Raw genomic sequence first — 19,715 nt, forward strand, 5'->3', positions numbered from 1 at the left:
TTCCAACTATTTTGTCATAATTACTGTTCAAATTTCTTGGGAAAAAAAAATAAGAATTTGAGCGGGGGATGTTTCTTGCTAAGGCCAGTGTTTTCCACTGTCTTTCATGCAAAATAAATACATGGACTGCACGAGTAATGAATCTTTGACTTAGTGTAGTGTCCCCTGACAATAAACAAATAAATAAATGAATGAATGAATGAATGAATGAATAGAATAAAATTTTTAAAAAAAGGAATATTGTATTGTAGTCAATTTTGCTCCCTTTTAGTGGCAATGTTTATTAACATGCTGGAAACCCGGATGGACCCAAGCAAAGCTTAATACTGTCTGACAAGCTGTTCTCACTAAAACTGGTTAATGTCACCTTTGCTTAGCTCAGATGCTTTAACTTCGCTTGCCCCTTAGTCCATTATGTCAAAGAGGTAACAATAAATGCTTCAGAAAGAAAAACTAGCTTTATTTCAGTGTTCAAGTGGAAGAAATGCAATACAACAAGCAAAACCAGTTCATTTTCTATACAGAGTATAAAGCAGAAAATCTTTTTTATTTTTATTTTTTCCAGCAAAACTGCATATTGGATAGACTACCTAATCCAACAGTATTTATTCCAGGAAAACTACCTACAGGGCTGAAGATCCCTAATGCACAGGAAAAGTCACGTACAATTATATCTTCTAAATGATGCTGGAAAGCCTTTGCCAGGTGCAATGAATTCTTCTATTTCTCTCATATAAGATTCCCTGACAGATGTGTAAGGAAATTGCAATTAAAGACAGCCAAAAATGTCCTAAATCACTAGTCTTGACTGTATTGTCTTCATATAGAATAGAGGGGAAAAAAGGCAGAAAAGAGAAAAGTAGTGAATGGACAATAGATACTATGAACCTTAGTTTCTAATTTTTTTTCTGCATTGCCTTGTGGGGAGGGCTTTCAAAGAGCATTCCCCCAGTAAAAATGGTCCATATTTTATGACGTGGTCTATTGTAAAGAATTGAAACAATTTGCAAGGTACAAAAATTATTTTACAAATGAGCATACTAGGCCTCCCATGCTTAGCATGGATAATTTCATTATTAATAAATGGCAAAAGTAAGTAATTACTATGATAATTAAGTCACTGTAGTAATCTGGAAAATTGAAATAATATTCAAGTCGGTTGCACCGAAAATAAGGCATCCTAAGATTGCCACAGATCTAAAAACTATACTAAATAATTTATTGCTGTTGCTCTTATTTCCAATATTATACTACTTCCTTTTAAAGGAAAACATAATTTAAAAACATTAGAGGTGGTGTTTAACCAGAGACTCCATTATCTTCCAACAAAATAGTATTTCAACTAGTTACAAGAAAAACATATTTAAAATTTCTGTCCAATCTTATGTTGTCTTTTCAGAAATATATTACAAATACTGTATTCTATCTGTGCAGCATATTTCCTCCAGATTTCTGTGTGAGATTATTTTCTTACCTATCTTATGTCTGGAGTTGGGCTGAGCAGAGATCTGAGGCTGTGATAACGAGGTAAAATTCAGGAGGAAGCAAAGGGCACCTTTAGACTCTTCTGTAACCTATTTTCTGTACCATCATGGAGAGAGAGAAACTTCTTTTTGGGGGGCTTTGCCACGTTTGAAATTAATTGTTGTGACCCGCTTATTGGTAGAACACTTCCCTAACTCACCTTATTAACAATTTGAGGTGAATTAATAGCACATATGCATTAGAGGTGAAATTAATCTTTTGCCTTTGTGGTAGGAATTTCTCAGAATGTCTTTTTTACTTAACCCACTTTTCTGAGGTTTCTCTTCAGTTTTCTCAGGGGCTTATAGAAGGTGAAAGTCTGTTTCAAATAGGTCAAATACCTTTATTCTCTCCATAACTATTTTTAAACTTCCTTCTTTACAATTTTACATAAATAACCCTGACAGATGATAATATTTTTTTTCTTTCTGTCAGAAGCTTTCTTCTGTGAGGTTGTGCCTGTAACCAAGAAAAGTTACCAAATTAATAGCCATATTTACTCCTGAAGATGTTACATGAGTAAACATTAATAGCATTGTATGACTGTAATCTATGTACATTAAAAATTAGCTTAAGTTAAATAATAGAATATGAAGATATACATCAATTTCAAGGGCACAGCTCAGAAAAGCCTAATTATTAAAGATCACCAAGCTTCCCAAGTCTGTGAAGAGATATAACTTGATGAAAGAAAACAATATTTTCATGAACAGCCCTTCCTCACAATGTTCTAATGGTAAAGACTTAAATGCTTCAAAACCAGATTATTTTTAACAAGGCTTTTATATGCTTACACTGCTCCAAGAAATAAGCCTGCACTGGGGTCTCAGCTTCTGTTTGGTTGCTTCCAGCGCCAAAACTCATTTCTCCTGAGCCAGCTGCACATTGCAGCGTAGATTGCACTGCAGGTAATAAGGAGAGATGAAGGAAAAGAAGCAGTTTTATGATTTGTTTTTATAGCTAGCAATAATATCCATTATGCAGAAGCCCTTCTGAAGCATCCTGAATAAAATGTCCCTACATATATTAATTTTCTTAGCTAGGAGTTTTCCAAAATAGTATTTTTTCCCCCAAAGGTAAGATCATATCTGTGATATCTTCTGACTTTTTGTGAAATTTGTCCTGCTATTTTCTAAAAACAGATGACAGTAACAGTTACCAGTTTGTTTGCCTCCTGACCAAATATGCCAGGATTTATCATAGAATCATAGAATCACTTGGGTTGGAAGGGACCTTGAAGATTATATAACTCCAACCCCCTGCCATAGGCAGGGATGCCACCCATTAGCTCAGGTTGCCCAGGACTTCATCCAACCTGGCCTTGAACACCTCCAGGCATGGGGCATCGACAACCTCTCTGGGCAACCTGGTCCAGTGCCTCACTACCCTGGTGGTCCCAGGACAGACCCCTGAGGGACACCACTTGTCACCGGCCTCCACCTGGACATGGAGCCATTGACCACCGCTCTCTGGGTGTGACCTTCAAGCCAGTCCTTATCCACTGAATGGTCCATCCTTCAAATCCATCTCTCTCCAATTTAGAGATTAGGATGTCATGTGGAACCATATCAAAGGTTTTACAGAAGTCTAGGTAGATGTCATTGCTCGGTGTTTCCTTGTCAACTGGTGCGGTCACTCCATCACAGAAAGCCACCAGACTGGTCAGGCACAATTTGTCCTTGGGAAAGCTGTGCTGGCTGTCTCAGATCACCTTCTTGTTCTGCATTTGCCTTAACATTGCTTCCAGGAGTATCTTTTCCATGATTTATGACCTGACATTTGCAGTATATTTGCAACCTTGAAACTAACAGTTTCTATTAATGATTTCATAAAAGACAAAAATCACAAAAAATGGTTATGTGCATTTTTCAAAAAGTAATGAAAAAAATACTAAAGAAAGTCAGAGCACAGTTGAATTCTATAAAAACTGCATTTTAGAGCCTTTCTTCAACACACTTTCCTGCAATAAATACAATTTTATGACCAAAGAAACTTTATCATTCTAGTCATTTGGTTTGTTCTTGTGAGACATTTAGATGAAAATTCCCAGAATCTCTCAACTGTTAATGAAACAAGCCACAAAACCCTGTAAGCATGCAAGTTACTCCATTTTCAGACATTAAGTATAAAAATATTTATTTACATTGAATAAAGGTTCCATTAGGATTTTAATGACCTAACCAGTAAGACCAAATTATGACAGTATATTTAGCTGTTTTTGTGATGATACTGAAGCTGTTTCACTGCAGAAATGAAGCAGGAGAAGACTCAAGAGATTTTGTATATTTATTTCATTCTCAATGACACAAGCAGCAAGACAGTGAAAATTTCATGAGGGCCATGTGGTAAAGAAGATAACTGTGAGCTGAACCAGGTGAGAGAAAAATTTTGTTCCAGAGTTCACCAAAATTTCCCTTCTCAAGTGTCCATGTCACCAAAGCTCTTGCCTAAGACCCTTGTAGGGGAGCTCTGTGGAAGGGTTAGTGATTGAGTGGATTTGGACACTATGTTTTCACGAATTTACAGGTCATTGCTGAGATGCTATAAAGAATCCTCCTGCCAACTATGCTGCCTTTCTGTGAGTTGTATTTTTTTCCAGGGCTGTCAGTGCATGGCTTTCCATGAACATGACATATGATTGCTTTTCAATAACAAATAATTGAATTTGGGCTTCACCAAATATTTTCATATTACTCATAACACATCTTTAAACACAAACCTAGTGGTTGACTCTTCCTTTCTTCCTAGGCTCACCTCTTCTGGAGTGGTAGCCACATGTAGGTATGAGAAAAAGGACTATCATGAGGACAGCTTTGATAACAGCAGTCATGCTCAGGGTGCACTCATGAACTTAAACTGAAAAAGCTGGATGAGCTATTTTCCGGTCAAAGAGTAAATTATTAAGCAGAGATAGATTGATTTTATTTTTCTACCAGCATACTGTAGCCATTTTTTCATCCTATATGGAGAGATTAAAAACCATAAAGAAAAAGGCAAAAACAGAAAGCTGTAATCTCTGAATTACTTGTGTCCAATAAACAGATGTTATAATATAAAGAGGTCTTAGTTTTAGGGAAGAACGAACACAGCACACCCAAATATGAGGCAGCAACACTGATTTGAAGGAGCAGAACCTAGTCTGACAGTATGGGGGAAGAGGCATTTTGGAGATGTCTGGATCCAAACAATTTGCTAAGATCTGCTGCATTCAAGCGATAAAATAAATTTGAGGGCAGGTTCATTTGCTCTCATTTCCCTTAGATGAAGATTAAATCCAGTAACCAGAAGGGAAATGAAAGCAGGATGGGTATTGTTATCGCAGATAATAAAATATTAGGTTGTTGCACTGAAGAATGGGTTTGCAGCTGGTGAAAACTCCTAAGCATAACTACAAAACCTCTAGTTTGCTCTCAGGCCTATTTTGCAAAGGAGACTGTTACATCAATGATTAGAGACTAGGCTGTAGCATAATATGAATTCAGAAAGTGTAGCTGAATTTATGACTGTAGGGTGCCATTTTTGGAAGAAAAAAAAAAAGAAAGAAAAAAGATTCAGCCATCTTGCTAGATACCAGCCAAACACATCCCTGTATTACCCTATTGACTTAACCCTCGACACACATTTGATTCACTGATTTTAATGAGGCTGAATTTCTTCTGGAATATTTATTGCTGCAATCATCATCTGAGGCCCAGAAATGTTCCCAGTGTTGGGAACAGAACAGGACATTGTATGTTCAGCCAGGATGACTCTGTTTGTGTTGGCCACTCACTGAGTGGGCTCATGTCTACTTTTTATTGCATTCAGAAGCTTAGTTCCTTAGGATCTGTGGCTAAAGTGAGAGTTTTAAGAGACATTCCCAGTCCTTTATAAAGTGTGAATGATCACAGCTGTCATCAACAAAGTGGGAGGGGGAACAAGTCTAGTATCTAGGATATCTGATCTCATGCTTTGGTCTTTTAGCTGGTAGCCTGTGGGAGCTGGGAAAGATAAAAACGAAGGGCATGGGTCTGGTTAAGTCAGAGCACTGTCATATAAGTTACTCATGATATCAGATACCCAGTTGGATACTTCAGACTCTTTTCATCAGATTTCATGTCAGGAAGAATTAAACAGTCCTGACTGAATAGATATAAAACATTTTAATGTTTCTCTGCAGATACCTGTCCAGTTTGTTTGCTGGGATAATGTAGGAATATGCCAGATACAACAATCTGCAGCAGCCACTGGTGGTGGTGGTGGAACAGGTTGCCCAGAGAAGCTGTGGATGCCTCATCCCTGAAAGTGTTTAAGGATGGGTTGGATGGGCCCTGGGCAACCTGATCTAATGGGTGGGTTCCCTGCACATGGCAGAGGGGTTGGAATTAGATGATCTTTAAGGTCCCTTCCATCCCAAGCCATTCTAGGATTCTATGACGCTGACTCCTTCAGCACTTTCCATACTTACCTTTTAGTAACTGAAGGGTTGAAATGCTCTCATATAACTACTTTGAGGGTATTCTCTGAGGTGAGTGAATTGAGGTTTAATTACTCAGATTGAACAATCTGATGATTGATCCTAGTCATAATCTCCTGGAAACAATATGATAACTCACAACCTACAGGGAACGAAAAACAGTCTAACTAGTCACCTTATAAATGTTTAAGAAAATTGCTCCAATTGATTTATTTGTGAGCACTAAAAGCTCTTTTCTTCTGTGTAATGGAGAGAAGTAGGTTGAAGAAATGCTGCTAACATCCTGCTCTTGCTCTGGGCCAAATCATGTCTACACAATCATAAATCAATCCTCTGGGTATAGATCAATGTGAAATCAAATAAGTGGACCAGATTCTTCTCAAGTGTATCAAAGTTGACCTGTAAAAAATTAGAACAATGAGCCTGTATTATTAAATAGTCTGCATTCTAAAGAAGACAACAAATATTATATTTCATAGAAAATCATTTCAAAAATTTATTATTTATGGAGAATTCATAAAATATTGAAACATAGTTTTCTTTCCTCATACTCGTCACTTTTTGTTTTCCTGTTTGAACCACAGAATATATATATATATATATATGATATAATATATAATCCATGAAAGCACATATACAAAGAGTGCTTCAAACAGGAACTATTACTCCATTTGTTTGTGTGCTCAAAATAAATTTGAAACAGGGGACTCAAAACGCTTTTGAAAACTCAAGGGTTTCTTTGTTACGTAAATTTCATAAGAAGTCCAAATAAGAGTCATGGAAATTTTATATTTGGCAAAATACTCTTTTCTGAGATTGTTTTCTTGGGAAGATGGTGAATCATTTTTAATGTTTTGTAAGATGTCAGCCTCGTTGGTGATGCTACACATACAGTGCAGATAAAGTGCAAATAAACTAAAGTTAACCAGATCTGGTTATTATCCCTCCCAGTGGGTACTCAACCTATTTAAAAAGAGCTAACACTGTTAACTTGTTAATTTAGCTAAAAGTAGCAATGAAGCTGTCTGTTTAAGAAGACATAACAGGGCTAATGATCTCTGTGCACTGAATTCCTGAAATCTGGACTCATAAGCCTTTACTGAATTGGTCCTACTTATTTTATATTCCAGGGTTGGTCTTTAGACCCAGATACTCCATATAGCCTGCAGTGTTCACAACTGAACAGTTTTCTTTTAATTCGAATGGTTTAAACAACTTCTTATATTTCATTACCAAGTGGATGTACAAATGGATGAAAAAGATTTCAGAGTAAGTATAATTGGAACTAAACACTGTCTGCTTCTGAGCCTGAACTCACTTCTGTGCATGTAGCTTTTTCTACCCTCCAAGAAAGGATCCATTTCTATGGCTTATATTTTCTTTATAAAGTACAGTGGTCAAAATAAATCTTTATATTTCATTATTCCTTAAGGATGCATAGTAGCCTTTACAACAACTGTGAAAGAGGGCAGAAATAGAATTCTTCATGCTACACAGTGGTGGTTTTTTATTATTATTATTTTTTATTCTCAGCGTCTCTAAAGTCCCCTTTTTAACCTTGATAATGTCCTTGCTTCCTGTCACTTAAGACTATCACTTCTATTACTATGTTGCAATAATAGTATAGCCCATGGGCTCACAACACTTTAAAAGAACTGTGCCCCCATCCTGGTACAAAGCCAATGGAAAGCAACTGTGTTGTTAGCCTGTTATTTGATTGTTTCCTAGCAAGGCTTTCTGAACCTAAGTTGCTTTGGAAGTAATTTAATACAGCATCGTGTGTGTCAGTACTCATTAGAAAGTTGTTTAGTTTATGGCTGAAATATCTGGTGTTGATAGATTTAGAAAGAGTCCAAATCATTACACAATGCTCTTCAACGTAATGAATGAAGAATCTGTTCAAGTGAATTACTTCCTCAAGCCAACAGGTTTCTCTAATTTTCACTTGAATTCCACCATCATTGCCTATATGTGTTTAAACTCTTCTACAGATATTTTCTGCCTCAAAGAACAAATATTTCCCAAATTTCCCTTTAAAAATCACACACCTGATGAATTGTTGCATTTCAAGTGCTTGACTGTTGTCTCAGATCAGATTTTCACTGTGAATAATAAATTTCCAAAGGAGATGTAACTCAAACATTATGACTGTCAATTTGAAGTTTATTTGCCTGAGGTCTATGACAGATAGAGCTATATCTCACTGGATACTGAAATTCTATAACTAATTTTAAATTAAAAAAAAATCAAAACTGTTTTAAGCATCAATGATAATTTGTTGTTTTTGTTGTTGCTGTTCTTTTTTTTTTTTTTTTTTTTTTTTTTTTTTGTTCCCCGACTGCTTTTTATGGGGGGAAATCATGATTTTTCAAGAGTATACTTTTAAAAATAATTGTCAGTTTGCCTTGAGCAGCTTTGCATTTTAGGGTTATACTGTAGTAACTGTGCTTGGATCCTTCTCTCCTGTAGTTTTGGGTGCTGAAGTTATTTATGAGATGAAGCTAACACTATGGAGGGATAGAAAAGTTCCCAGTCTGACCCTGATCCAATATAAATCAAAAGTAACTTCTGCTAAAGCTCATTATGAAATAAGTGAAACAGAGAGCAGACCTAAGCCCAGTATGACTCTTTCTAAACAATGCATTGTGCTGGGGTATGGAAGCACTTTTAATGGCTTTGGATAACCATTCATCTAAGCAGTGTGATTCATGGCTCTGTCAAATGTGGTGCCATGCTATCCTTTCCCAAATTTATTTCTATTTTGCTATTATGAGTAGGAAAGGAAAGTTGTTTTCTGAGAGGATATTTAAGGGAAAGTTAAGGACAAAGTATTGTCTGAGTATGCAAGTTCAGCCCACACCAGATATAAATGAGAGCTGTCCTTGGGTAAAGATGAATTTATTGAAGAGCTCACATGGTCTGGAGCCTGCACTCACTTGCACCTACCTGTCTTTTGAATGATTTGTTAGTGCTGATCAAGAAATAGTCCAGACTTACAATCTTTTAAAGTTCTCTGAAAGAAGGAGAGGTTCTCAGTAGCAGCCAGAAAACAGGGAATTTGGCTAACGCTTGTTACTGCATTGAAGTCTGGTCTGCCTGCTTTGGAGGAGGAAAAGGATTTTCTCATGATAGGATTATTGTAGAAAGATGTTTTAAGAATCATATCTAGTCTCTGATTAATTTCTGATATAACCACGTCTTGTCCTAGATTACAGAGATATTTTTTTTTTTCCCAAAAAAATGTTCCATTGAAACCAATGTAGTTCCCAAAAAGTGTGTTTTTGATATAAACACAAATTGTTTGAAAATTGCTGAACAGCCTTAGTTTAGGGGAACAAGTCAGAAACAACCCTTTCCACAGAAGATGGGAGATTAATATCCTCATTAATGATTTGGATGATGAGACAGAGTGTACCCTTGTCAGGTATGCAGATGACAAAGAATTGTGAGGAGTGGCCAATATGCCAGAGGATCGTGCAGCCATTCAGATGGGCTCGGACAGGCTAGAGAAATGGGCTGACAGAAAACTCACGGAATTCAACAAGAAGTGCAAAGTTATGCATCTGGGGAGGAAAAACCCCAGGTACCAGGGCATGCTGAGGGCCACCCAGCTGGAAAGTAGCTTTGAAGAAAATACCCTCGGGGTCCTAGTTGACATACAATCATAGAATCATCATAGAATGGTTTGAGTTGGAAGGAAACTTAAAGATCATCTAGTTTCAACCTCCCTGCCATGGGCAGGGACACCTCCCACCACACCAGGTTGCTTAAAGCCCCATCCAGCCTGGCCTTGAACACTTCCAGGGATGGGGCATCCACAGCTTCTCTGGGCAACCTGTGCCAGTGCCTCACCACCCTATGAATAAAGAATTTGTTCCTGATATCTAACCTAAATCTAACCTCTTTCTTTTTAAAACCATTATGCCTTGTTCTATCATTACACTCTGATAAAGAATCCCTCTCCAGCTTTTCTGTGGACTCCCTTTAGGGAGCCTCTTTTTCCTATGCCTGTCTTCATAGGAGAGGTACTCCATTGCTTTGATCATCTTCATGTCCCTCCTCTGAACCCACTCTAACACATCTGTCTTTCTTATTCCATACCTGAATATAGTACTGCAGGTAGGGTCTCACAAGAGCAGAGTAGAGGGGGACAATTACTTCCCTCGACCAAGGCCAGGTGCCGGGTCCTGCACCTGGGGCGCAACAACCCCAAGCAGCGCTACAGGCTGGGAGATGAGTGGTTGGAAAGCTGCCTGGCCGAGAGGGACCTGGGAGTATTGGTTGATAGTCAGCTGAATATGAGCTAGCAGTGTGCTCGGGTGGCCCAGAAGGCCAACAGCATCCTGGCTTGCATAAGAAGCAGTGTGGCCAGCAGGTCTAAGGAAGTGATTGTCCCCCTGTACTTGGCTCTGGTGAGGCCACACCTCGAGTACTGTGTTCGGTTTTGGGCCCCTCGCTACAAGAAGGACATGGAGGTGCTCGAGAGAGTCCAGAGAAGGGCAACGAAGCTGGTGAGGGGTCTGGAGAACAAGTCTTACGAGGAGCGGCTGAGGGAGCTGGGCTTGTTCAGCCTGGAGAAGAGGAGGCTCAGGGGCGACCTTATCGCTCTCTACAGTTACCTTAAAGGAGGCTGTAGCGAGGTGGGGGTTGGTCTGTTCTCCTACGTGCCTGGTGACAGGACGAGGGGGGATGGGCTAAAGTTGCGCCAGGGGAGGTTTAGGTTGGATGTTAGGAAGAACTTCTTTACTGAAAGGGTTGTTAGGCATTGGAATGGGCTGCCCAGGGAAGTGGTTGAGTCACCATCCCTGGAGGTCTTAAAAGACATTTAGATGTAGAGTTTAGTGATATGGTTTAGTGTAGGACTTGTTAGTGTTAGGTCAGAGGTTGGACTAGGTGATCTTGGAGGTCTCTTCCAACCTAGATGATGCTGTGATTCTGGCCACATTTCTTTTGATGCAGCCCAGGATACGGTTGGCTTTCTGGCCTGCAAGTACATATTGCCAGCTCACATTGATTTTCTCTTCAACCAAACCCCCAGAGTCTTTTTTACTCAGGGCCACTCTCAATCCATTCTCTGCCCAGTCTGTGTTAGTCCTTGGGATTGCTCCAGTCCATATGCAGGGCCTTGCACTTGGCCATGTTGAACTTAATGCAGTTTGCCTGGGCCCATCTCTCAAGCCTGTCAAGGAAGGGCATCCTTTCCCTCTGTCATGTACTCACTGTCACAGTACTCACCTTAGTGTCATCTGCAGACTTGCTGACGGTGCACTCAATCCCACTGTCTATGTCACCGAAAAAGATGTTAAAGTTGACATCAAGTTGAATGTAAGCCAGCAATGTGCTCTCACTGCAAAGAAGGCTAATGGTATCCTGGACTGTATTAGCCAAAGTATTGCCAGCAAATCAAGGAAGGTGATCCTTCCCCACTACTCAGTACTGGTGAGGCTACATCTGGAGTACTACCTCCAGCTTAGGGCTCCCCAGTACCCAAGAGACACGGGGCTACTGTAGATAGTCCAATGTAGGGCCACTAAGATGATTAAAGGACTGGAGCACCTTTTCTATGAAGAAAGGTTGAAGTAGCTGGGACTCTTTAGCCTGGAGAAGAGTAGATTCAGGGAGGATCTTATCAATGTAAATAAATTCCTGAAGGGAGGGTGCAATGAGGACAGAGCCAGGATCTCTTCAGTTGTTCTCAGTGCCAGTACAAGAGGCAATGGACACAAACTGGAACACAAGAAGTTCTGTCTGAATGTCAGGAAGCACTTTACTGTGCTTTCTTACTGCTGTACAGATGTGTAAGTGTTTTGCCTTACAGCATGAAGCAAGAAAAAATAGAAGAAACAGAATACAAGTCTATGAGCTGCTGCACTTAGAGAGCTGTCATACCTCTGTGTGTGAAAATGGGTCCTCCAGCCAGCTACCTGCAGAAAGAAATAAAACAGAGGTGACTTCAGATACCCCTAGTTCTGGAAAAGTGGATAGCATTTATTATTCAGAGATGTGCAAATTCTGATTTCCTTATTGCTGGGCTTTTGTGTCCACATTTCTCGTGACACAGGTGCCTGGTGAAATACCAATTTGAGGTACTCCATGAACATGGTTGGGATTACATCTATTCACTGCCCAGTTTTCCAAGTCTACAATTTTGCTTCCTCACTTGTCTGAAAGGGAAGAATTTCCTCTTCTATCTCTTGCAGGGACAGAATTTGATTCATCTGACAATCAAATCACAAACCAGATGAATGGTGTGTTTTGACCAATAGTCTGTTTGCATATGTGGGAAATGCTAGATATTTTCATCAGCTCTGTTAATTCTTCCAGTTTCCTTTATCAAGGTACTTCTACATGGTTCAAGACAACAGAGGAATATTCCATTCAGTCAGAAGTAGTTAAAATTTACAGGAGAGCATTTCACTCAGCAGAAGATACAGTCAATTAAATTTACAGAACTGAATTTAGACAAGCTCACCATTCATGCAAGAACTTGCTGTTTGATCATTTTCAAATTTCATGTTATAGAACTATCTCGAATGAATGGCAGTATTAGCTTCTAATTCTCACAAATATTTCTATAAACACATTATGGGTTACATCTATGAATTATTCAGTTTGGAGCTAAACAAAAATGTTTGAAGAAAGTTTCTGCTTTTCTCAAAAACCTATTTTCAACAGGAAACTGGTGGTTTATTACAAGTTTTGTTTTTTTTTTCTTTGTTTATTTGTGTTTTGAATTTTAAAAAATGCTTAAAGTGTTGGTTAAAAACCGCCAAAAGGAAAATGTGTCTATTTTCTTACTGTCTCAGTGAGTCATTATAGAGACACTTGGAGCGTAGTTCCTCTCCTCCAAATTTCGGTCATACGAGCTAGTCAACAGCAATCTTTTAGTGGGCAATAGAGAGAGATTATTTCCTCTACAGTTCATCCCATATAGAGATAGCTTAAAGAAAATGGTGTGACTCACACCGTGGAAGCACTTTCTACTGATGACAGAAGGAACCTAGGTGACTTGTAAAATAGACCCCAAACTTTTAAATTGTGTAATTGAGTAAGTGAAGCAAATCTCACTCATAAAGCTGGCATATTTAAAGCATGGAGGACATTAGTAATGCTTCAGAGAGACCTTTCCATGCATTAATTATATTTATTTTCAAAGGAAAAGTAAATCAGTACAGATTATTATAGGATACTCTTTATGGTGGAAGTTTGCCCCTGACCTTCCTTCTTTTGTCTGCCTCCAAAGAGAACAGCAGTAAAATTTTGGTTGCAGCCATAACAGATGCTAAACATGTATAAAGTCAGTATGGCTCTGTATACAAAAAGACTTGTAGCATTATAATCAGTAAACATCAATATCCTCTTTTTTTTTTTTTTTTCCTTGAGCTATGCAAGGTAATGGTGAATTTGTAAATCTTCTGCTATCCTCGTACAGCATAATGTCCTCTATGCTTCTAGTCACTCTTAATAGAGGAGCTGGAAAATGCTCTACACACCAGTGAACAGTATCCGTTCAAGCACATTTCTGCTTTTACAATAATGCAATGTTCTTTGCCTTTTAGACAGTATTAGCATCTCATAAGCATTACAACCATCAGTTCTCACCCAAAGCTCGCTGTGTAGTCCAGCCTTTTCTTCCATGCTGAGGTCAAAAAATCCCTGGAGAGTCTTCAGCTGAAGCAGCCACACAAGCCAAGCTGTGCCCATGAGAACAAGTCAGCAACCTGGTGATGGAAACGGGCAGTTGGTGGTGTAAGAGCTACAAGAATATCCACTTAAAAATAGAGAAGGGCACTGTTACACATTTGTGTGGTGTAAGACAGAAAGGTGGAAATTGTTACTTCTTAAAACATTGGGCTTACAGGGCCCATACTTCAACACCTGAAAATGATGAGGAACCTATGAAAGGGGGTAGAGGTTTCTCCAGTAAATGCCCAGAGGACTAGCCGTGCCATGTGTGAAATACAACCACTGATATACGGACCATATATCCATACCTTGTACCTTGCTCAACCTAGTTTTCAATCTTCTGTAGGAGACAGGGGTAGAAGAAGAGAAATTGTTTGCTAATGACTGAAAACTGCCTGGCATGTCCCACAAATTCCTCCTTTCCCCAACCTCCTCTCTTTATTAACACCAAAGAAAGCCCAGTTGTGTTAACTCAGCTATGCATATGAAATTGTCCATCGTGTTCTCACATGCATTTTTTTTGTGGAGAAAGGAGTGTAAAAATAACCTGGCTCTAAGCCGCTGCTGTAAACAGCCTCGTAAAATGCAGACTGCTTTCAAAGCAGTGCAGAGCGGTCTGTGCAGCTGTGATGCCTGTGTGGTGCCTGTATTGACTGAGGGATTGTAGAGGAGAAGCCACTCTATCACTTCATTATAAACACTCCTTTCTCCCATATCATCCACTGCCGTGTTTATGGGCTGTGCATGGTTTTTGTTTTCATTACGTACAAGCTACATTATTTCATGGGCTATGCGGCACTGGCATTAATGGGTCTGCTCATAGTGACCCCAAATATAAAATGTGCCATTTTTTACCAACTAGATTTGTGAGGCAAATCTAACAGGAGATAGCTTAAATGTAAACTCCAAAGAATTTATTTTCATACTTTTGGAACTCTATTTAATGTGATGAATGGATATTCATAATACTTTAATTCTCATCGATGGCTCCTCAGCAATTTTGAAAGCATCATCCAAAAAAAAGTTACATTCATTTTTTTTAAATCTAGATTTTTTTGTTTCCTTTCCTCCATTTTCATTTGACTCTTCGGAGTTGTTTCTCCACTGATTTTGCCAGATCTCTATCTTTCAGTTTCAGAAAACACTACGTCAATCTCAAATTTTAAAAATATATATATATATATATTAAAATGTGGGAGAACTTTTCACTCCTTCATAAAGCAACTTAATTTACTCTTTATTGCTGCAGAAAAGCACAGAATTTACCAATTCAAAACAAACAAACAAACAAAAAACAAAACTCATGCTTTTAAAGTATTTCTAACATCTAAAATGCAATATCTGTAATCAAAAACAAATCATTTAATAAACATTTTTGTTTGGAAATATAACATCATGGCCAACATGGAAAGATAGAATCCTTAATTTCTGTAACCTGATTCTTTTCTATAGACAATTCTTGTTGAGACTTCCCTTGCCCATTTTCAAATATTTCATAGTTCTTTTCCATGACAGATCATGTCCACTTTCAGACTTTGCTGAATGATATTCAAAGTGCAATTTTCTTCATAGTTTTTAATCTCAAGGTTTTTGTTTATATCAGGGCGATCTCTTTTTCGTACTATACACACATCTGTAGACTATTATGACCCTTGCTCTTCAGTTTTTGCCAAATACTTTGCCTCTTCTAGGTTTTGCCTTCATATACAACAAGAACATCAGTAGGAGGTCACTACACCTAGAAAAAGCATCCAAATTTCCCTAAGCAGTGAAATCTTTCTCAGAAGAGTCTTTTTTTCCTTATGCTCTTGACTGCAATCCCAGAACATGATCCCATAAATGGTCTCCTTTGGATGTATTGCTACAACAATTTCTAGGACTAGTCCTGAGCCCATGGAGAAGTAAATGCAGCTGAGTGAAAAGACCGTCTGTCTATTATAAAAAAGAAAACTTTTTTTTTTTTTGTTCTTTTTCCTAAATTCAAGTTTTCAGTGATCTGGTTTACAGAACAGACATAAAACAGTTGCACTGGCAGACCTGAGGGAGCAGGAACCTGCTGCATGGAGAAAGAAAATGAGCAGTCAGGGGCCAGGAGGACTGAACAAATGTCTTGAGCAGCTTTGCCATCAAAGAAAACCAAGATCGTGTAAGAACCCCCTTAGGAGTGTGTAAGCGTTCTCACAAGCCACTCCTCCACATCTTTAACCACTGTCAGCACTTTATTCTCAACTCTCTGTAATTTTTCAGCACATTTTCCAATAATGAGAAAAGCAGACTGAATATGCTTTCACTGTAGTATTGCACAGAACAGTATTTCTTCTCCTTTCAATAGAAAATGCGTAGATAGGTAGATAACAATATCCTTAGGTGAAAAGTTGCCTTTATGGAACAAAAAATGCCAGCTGCTTCTTGATTTTTGTATTTAACAACCATGTCATGTTATAAACTCATGTTGAACTCACTGCTCTCTAAGTCTCACCTAAATCCTTTTGCAAAAGATTTCATTGTCAGGTTTTGCTCCTTGATTATATATGTAGTCCTGTTGAATTTTTATTTTATTTTTTATTTATTTTATTTTATTTTATTTTATTTTATTTTATTTTATTTTATTTTATTTTATTTTATTTTATTTTATTTTATTTTTAAGAATTGAATCTCTTCCTGTTTTTTTTTGTTGTTGTTGTTTGTTTGTTTTTTTTTTTAAGACTTCAGTATGGCCTTTTTGGAGGTGCCTGTCTTTATTTCCTGGCTCCCTGAGTATTCTCAACACTTCTCCATTCAGCATGGCCTGCAAATTTTCATCAGCTTGCAGCTGTTTGCTCGTGCTTCCATTTCATTGCAGTTGTTAAAAGCAGTCATACAGCATAGCCCCTCTCCTCCCATCTCCCCAACCCAATATCCTGCTAGCTAATAGGATTTGCCACTGATCTCACTGCCATGCCAAGGAATCCAGGTTTCTATTTAAACAAAGAAATTTCATGGATGTATTAGTTTTCCCAAATTCATCCAAATCTTTAGCTATACATTTTTATTATAAGCTAAGCATATAACCAGGTTTTTCATAGAGTTCTTTGTGCCTGGAATAGCATATTTGTAACAGAGAGACAAAGAGAATACTCTAGACAAAAACAAAGCAGCAATCAAGAAAGGAAAAAAAAATATAGAGAGAGAAAGACAGGCAAACTTGCAATCCCAAATTTTAAAAGATTAAGTATATTTATTTGTTTATTTTTAAAAAAATACAGGAAGAAAAAGATTATCGGGAAAATATGAAAATTATTAGAGGGGTATTTCTCATAGAAAAGTGAAGCTTTCTATTTTTTTTTTTTATTAAAGCTTCTTAAATCATGTCTGAGAATAACTGAGTAACGGGACATTCCAATAATGAAGTTATATGTCAAAGCTTATCTTGTAAACAAAGATTAAGAAATTATTTACACTTTTTGATAAAGGAATGAATCAGGCCTTTTTTTTTTTTTTTTCCTTTTCAAAGTTTATGGAGAATTTGTCTCCAAATTAGTCCTTTAAAGAAAACAAAATGCCTCTCAACATATACTGGAACAGCAGAATATACAGGAATAGCAGATTCTTACTGATCATATTAACGATCGATTACCGTTGGATTTTCTACTTTCTGTCTTTTCATTAGAAGATGCACAACACATTAGAAGTACAACACATAGAGAACCATATCAAGGCTGCACCCAGTGCAAAGCCCACGTTGTTCTCCACCATGCAGGATGAAGGCCAACTCTACTCCTCCTACATCCCACCGATCAGTGGTTCAGACAACATTTATACTTCACCGGCTGTGAAGGGCCACATGCTTCCACACAGCACCCACATCGTGAGGGCCAGGGTGTTAGACCTATCCGTACCACAAGGCACCTGCCGTCGAGGAGCAGAGAGTATCTCCAACCAGACCAATATGTAACAGCAGGGGTGAGAAAGTCATGGCTGAGCCCACAGGGACATCCACCCAGTCTTATGGAAATGAAAGTGTCCTTGTCCACACAGGGCAGGAGGAACCTGTGGTGGGGTAGGAAAAGGTTTATTTTGTTTTTTAAGAGCTGGTGTAAGAGGAGAAGAATTATACATATTTCTGTCTGGGATGGGTGAAGAGTAGAGTTAGTCTTGCTGGGATTTCATTTTATGGCTGCACACAGAATTTAGGGTTAAGTCTTGCAGTTCTGGCAAATGCTTTTTTCTCTTCCATTTCTCCCCTGACTAACCAAGAGAGTGATCCCTGTTTCTCTGGCAGCTGGCATTTCAAAGAAGCAGCCCAGACATCTGCTATACACATCTTTCAGTTACTTCCCACCTTTAAAAATAGAAAACTGAATACTGCAGTGACCATATTCAGGCAAAAGGCAATAAATTAAGCACTTTACTTCAAAGGGAACCTGCTGTCTGCAGGTCTGATCTCACACCAGTTGTATTAGTTAGTGTGCAGGATTTTGCTTATGCTTGACAGCACTCATCTGAACACTTCAGGATACAGACAGACGAAGGTCTGCTCTTCTGCATTGCTCCTCTGGATTCATAGTTAGTTGGTCATCTTCACACTCAGGAAAATGTCAGTTGCTTGAAAAAGAGCACCACTTGCTTGTTGGTTTGTTTGCTTGTTTCAAAAGTTTCAGTTTATTTCATGCAAGAATGGTTTTAGTCTTATGATCAAAACAAGTAATGTACTGTAGTGTAACATAAATTGTCATGACTTAAATAGATTTAGACTTGACAGACTGTGTAGTATCCAAGTCATTCAAGTATAAAAGCAATGAATGGCATTACGCCCATCACTACAAGTGTGGCTGTCAACTGCAATCACTTATGTAGCATTCTGGAAACAAGGACAATTCAAATTTTCAAATCACAAAGGATCTGCTTTGGTATTGCTTATTCTTCTCTAATGTTTGCTGTTGAACTTCTTTTGTGACTAGCTTTTTTGACGTCTCCTATAATATCAGTCATTTGCCTGGGAATATAATGTATATTGTTATATAACCAAAATAATGATCTCTATACAATTAGAATTACATTTGCATATTGCACAGTCTTGGGGGAAAATTCCTTGTAATATCACAGCAGAATAAGCTGGCAGAAGGACTGGCACCAGGACTATCAGTAGGAGGAACAAGAAGAAGAATTAGAAAGCCTTTAAGAGTTCAGCACGCCTGTCTACAAAACCATGCAAAAATTCTATTAACAGGAACAGCCTGTGTGACAGCGAGCTTACAGGGCTTACATGTTGTTGTATATTCTTAAGATTGCAGAAAGCATCCATAATTTTCAGCACTACGTTACTTACTGAGAATAGTGTTAGCAGAGCCAGAAGGGGATGCAGTGAAACGGCGACCAGTCTGCTAGAGGCGAGGTACATGCACACATGAGAAGCTTGTGCTGCTGCTGTTGACCCAGAAAGGAGGAGAACTGGGCACCGTTCAGGCCCCTGTTGCAAGCACAGACCTTAATTAAACTGGTGTCCTTTCCTTGAAAAGCTAAGTAACACCATACAGCTGTGCCGCTGGCCCGCAGGCCAGCTTTTTGCGCAGTTTGAGTAGCATGTGGAGAAGGGATTGGCTTCACCCATGTCTTCTGGAGCAACAGCTGCTCCTTCAGTAATTGAAATCTTTGTCTGGCTTGCACTGAGTCTGGATCCTGGCCAGGGGAGCAGATGTGGAGCCCTACTCCAGAAGCTTTGTAGGCCATGGGGACAGCTCTGATCCTGTTGCCCAAGGTCTCCTCTGTTTCAGTGTCAGCTTATTATGCTCGGTTCTAGCGCAGATTTATTTCACGTGGGGCAATGACTGCTATTCCTTTCATGCAGGAATTTCCCAGGAAAGAAACAAGCAATGGAAGAAGGGAGTTTCCTCATTGTGCCTACAGGATTAAATACAGAGACTTCAGCAGCTAACAGGAGACTGAGGGTCTATTCAAACTGCAAGCAAAACTCAGACTTGGATGCTGACCTTCTGCTTTTGAGTAAACATTTCCAATGAGAATGGCTGCATGGTTTTTCCTTTCTGTCCCAGTGTTAACATCTCTGTCC

General features: G+C 38.6%; 1 long non-coding RNA gene across 2 annotated transcripts; it reads right to left on the minus strand.

Moving 5' to 3' along the window:
* Positions 1–637: 637 nt before the first annotated feature.
* LOC106043258 (uncharacterized) lies at positions 638–19,294 on the minus strand. 2 transcript variants are annotated; one of them, XR_010828824.1, is made up of 6 exons: positions 18,975–19,293; positions 13,583–13,701; positions 11,870–11,904; positions 6,156–6,379; positions 2,319–2,426; positions 638–1,983 (listed from the first exon to the last, which is right to left on the minus strand). It is a non-coding gene; the product is annotated as an uncharacterized lncRNA (long non-coding RNA). The 2 variants fall into 2 exon arrangements; XR_001211582.3 differs by having other exon boundaries at positions 2,319–6,379; positions 18,975–19,294.
* Positions 19,295–19,715: the final 421 nt, after the last annotated feature.

This window comes from Anser cygnoides, chromosome 2, assembly GCF_040182565.1.
Source record: "Anser cygnoides isolate HZ-2024a breed goose chromosome 2, Taihu_goose_T2T_genome, whole genome shotgun sequence".
NCBI classification, from domain to species: Eukaryota; Metazoa; Chordata; class Aves; order Anseriformes; family Anatidae; genus Anser; species Anser cygnoides.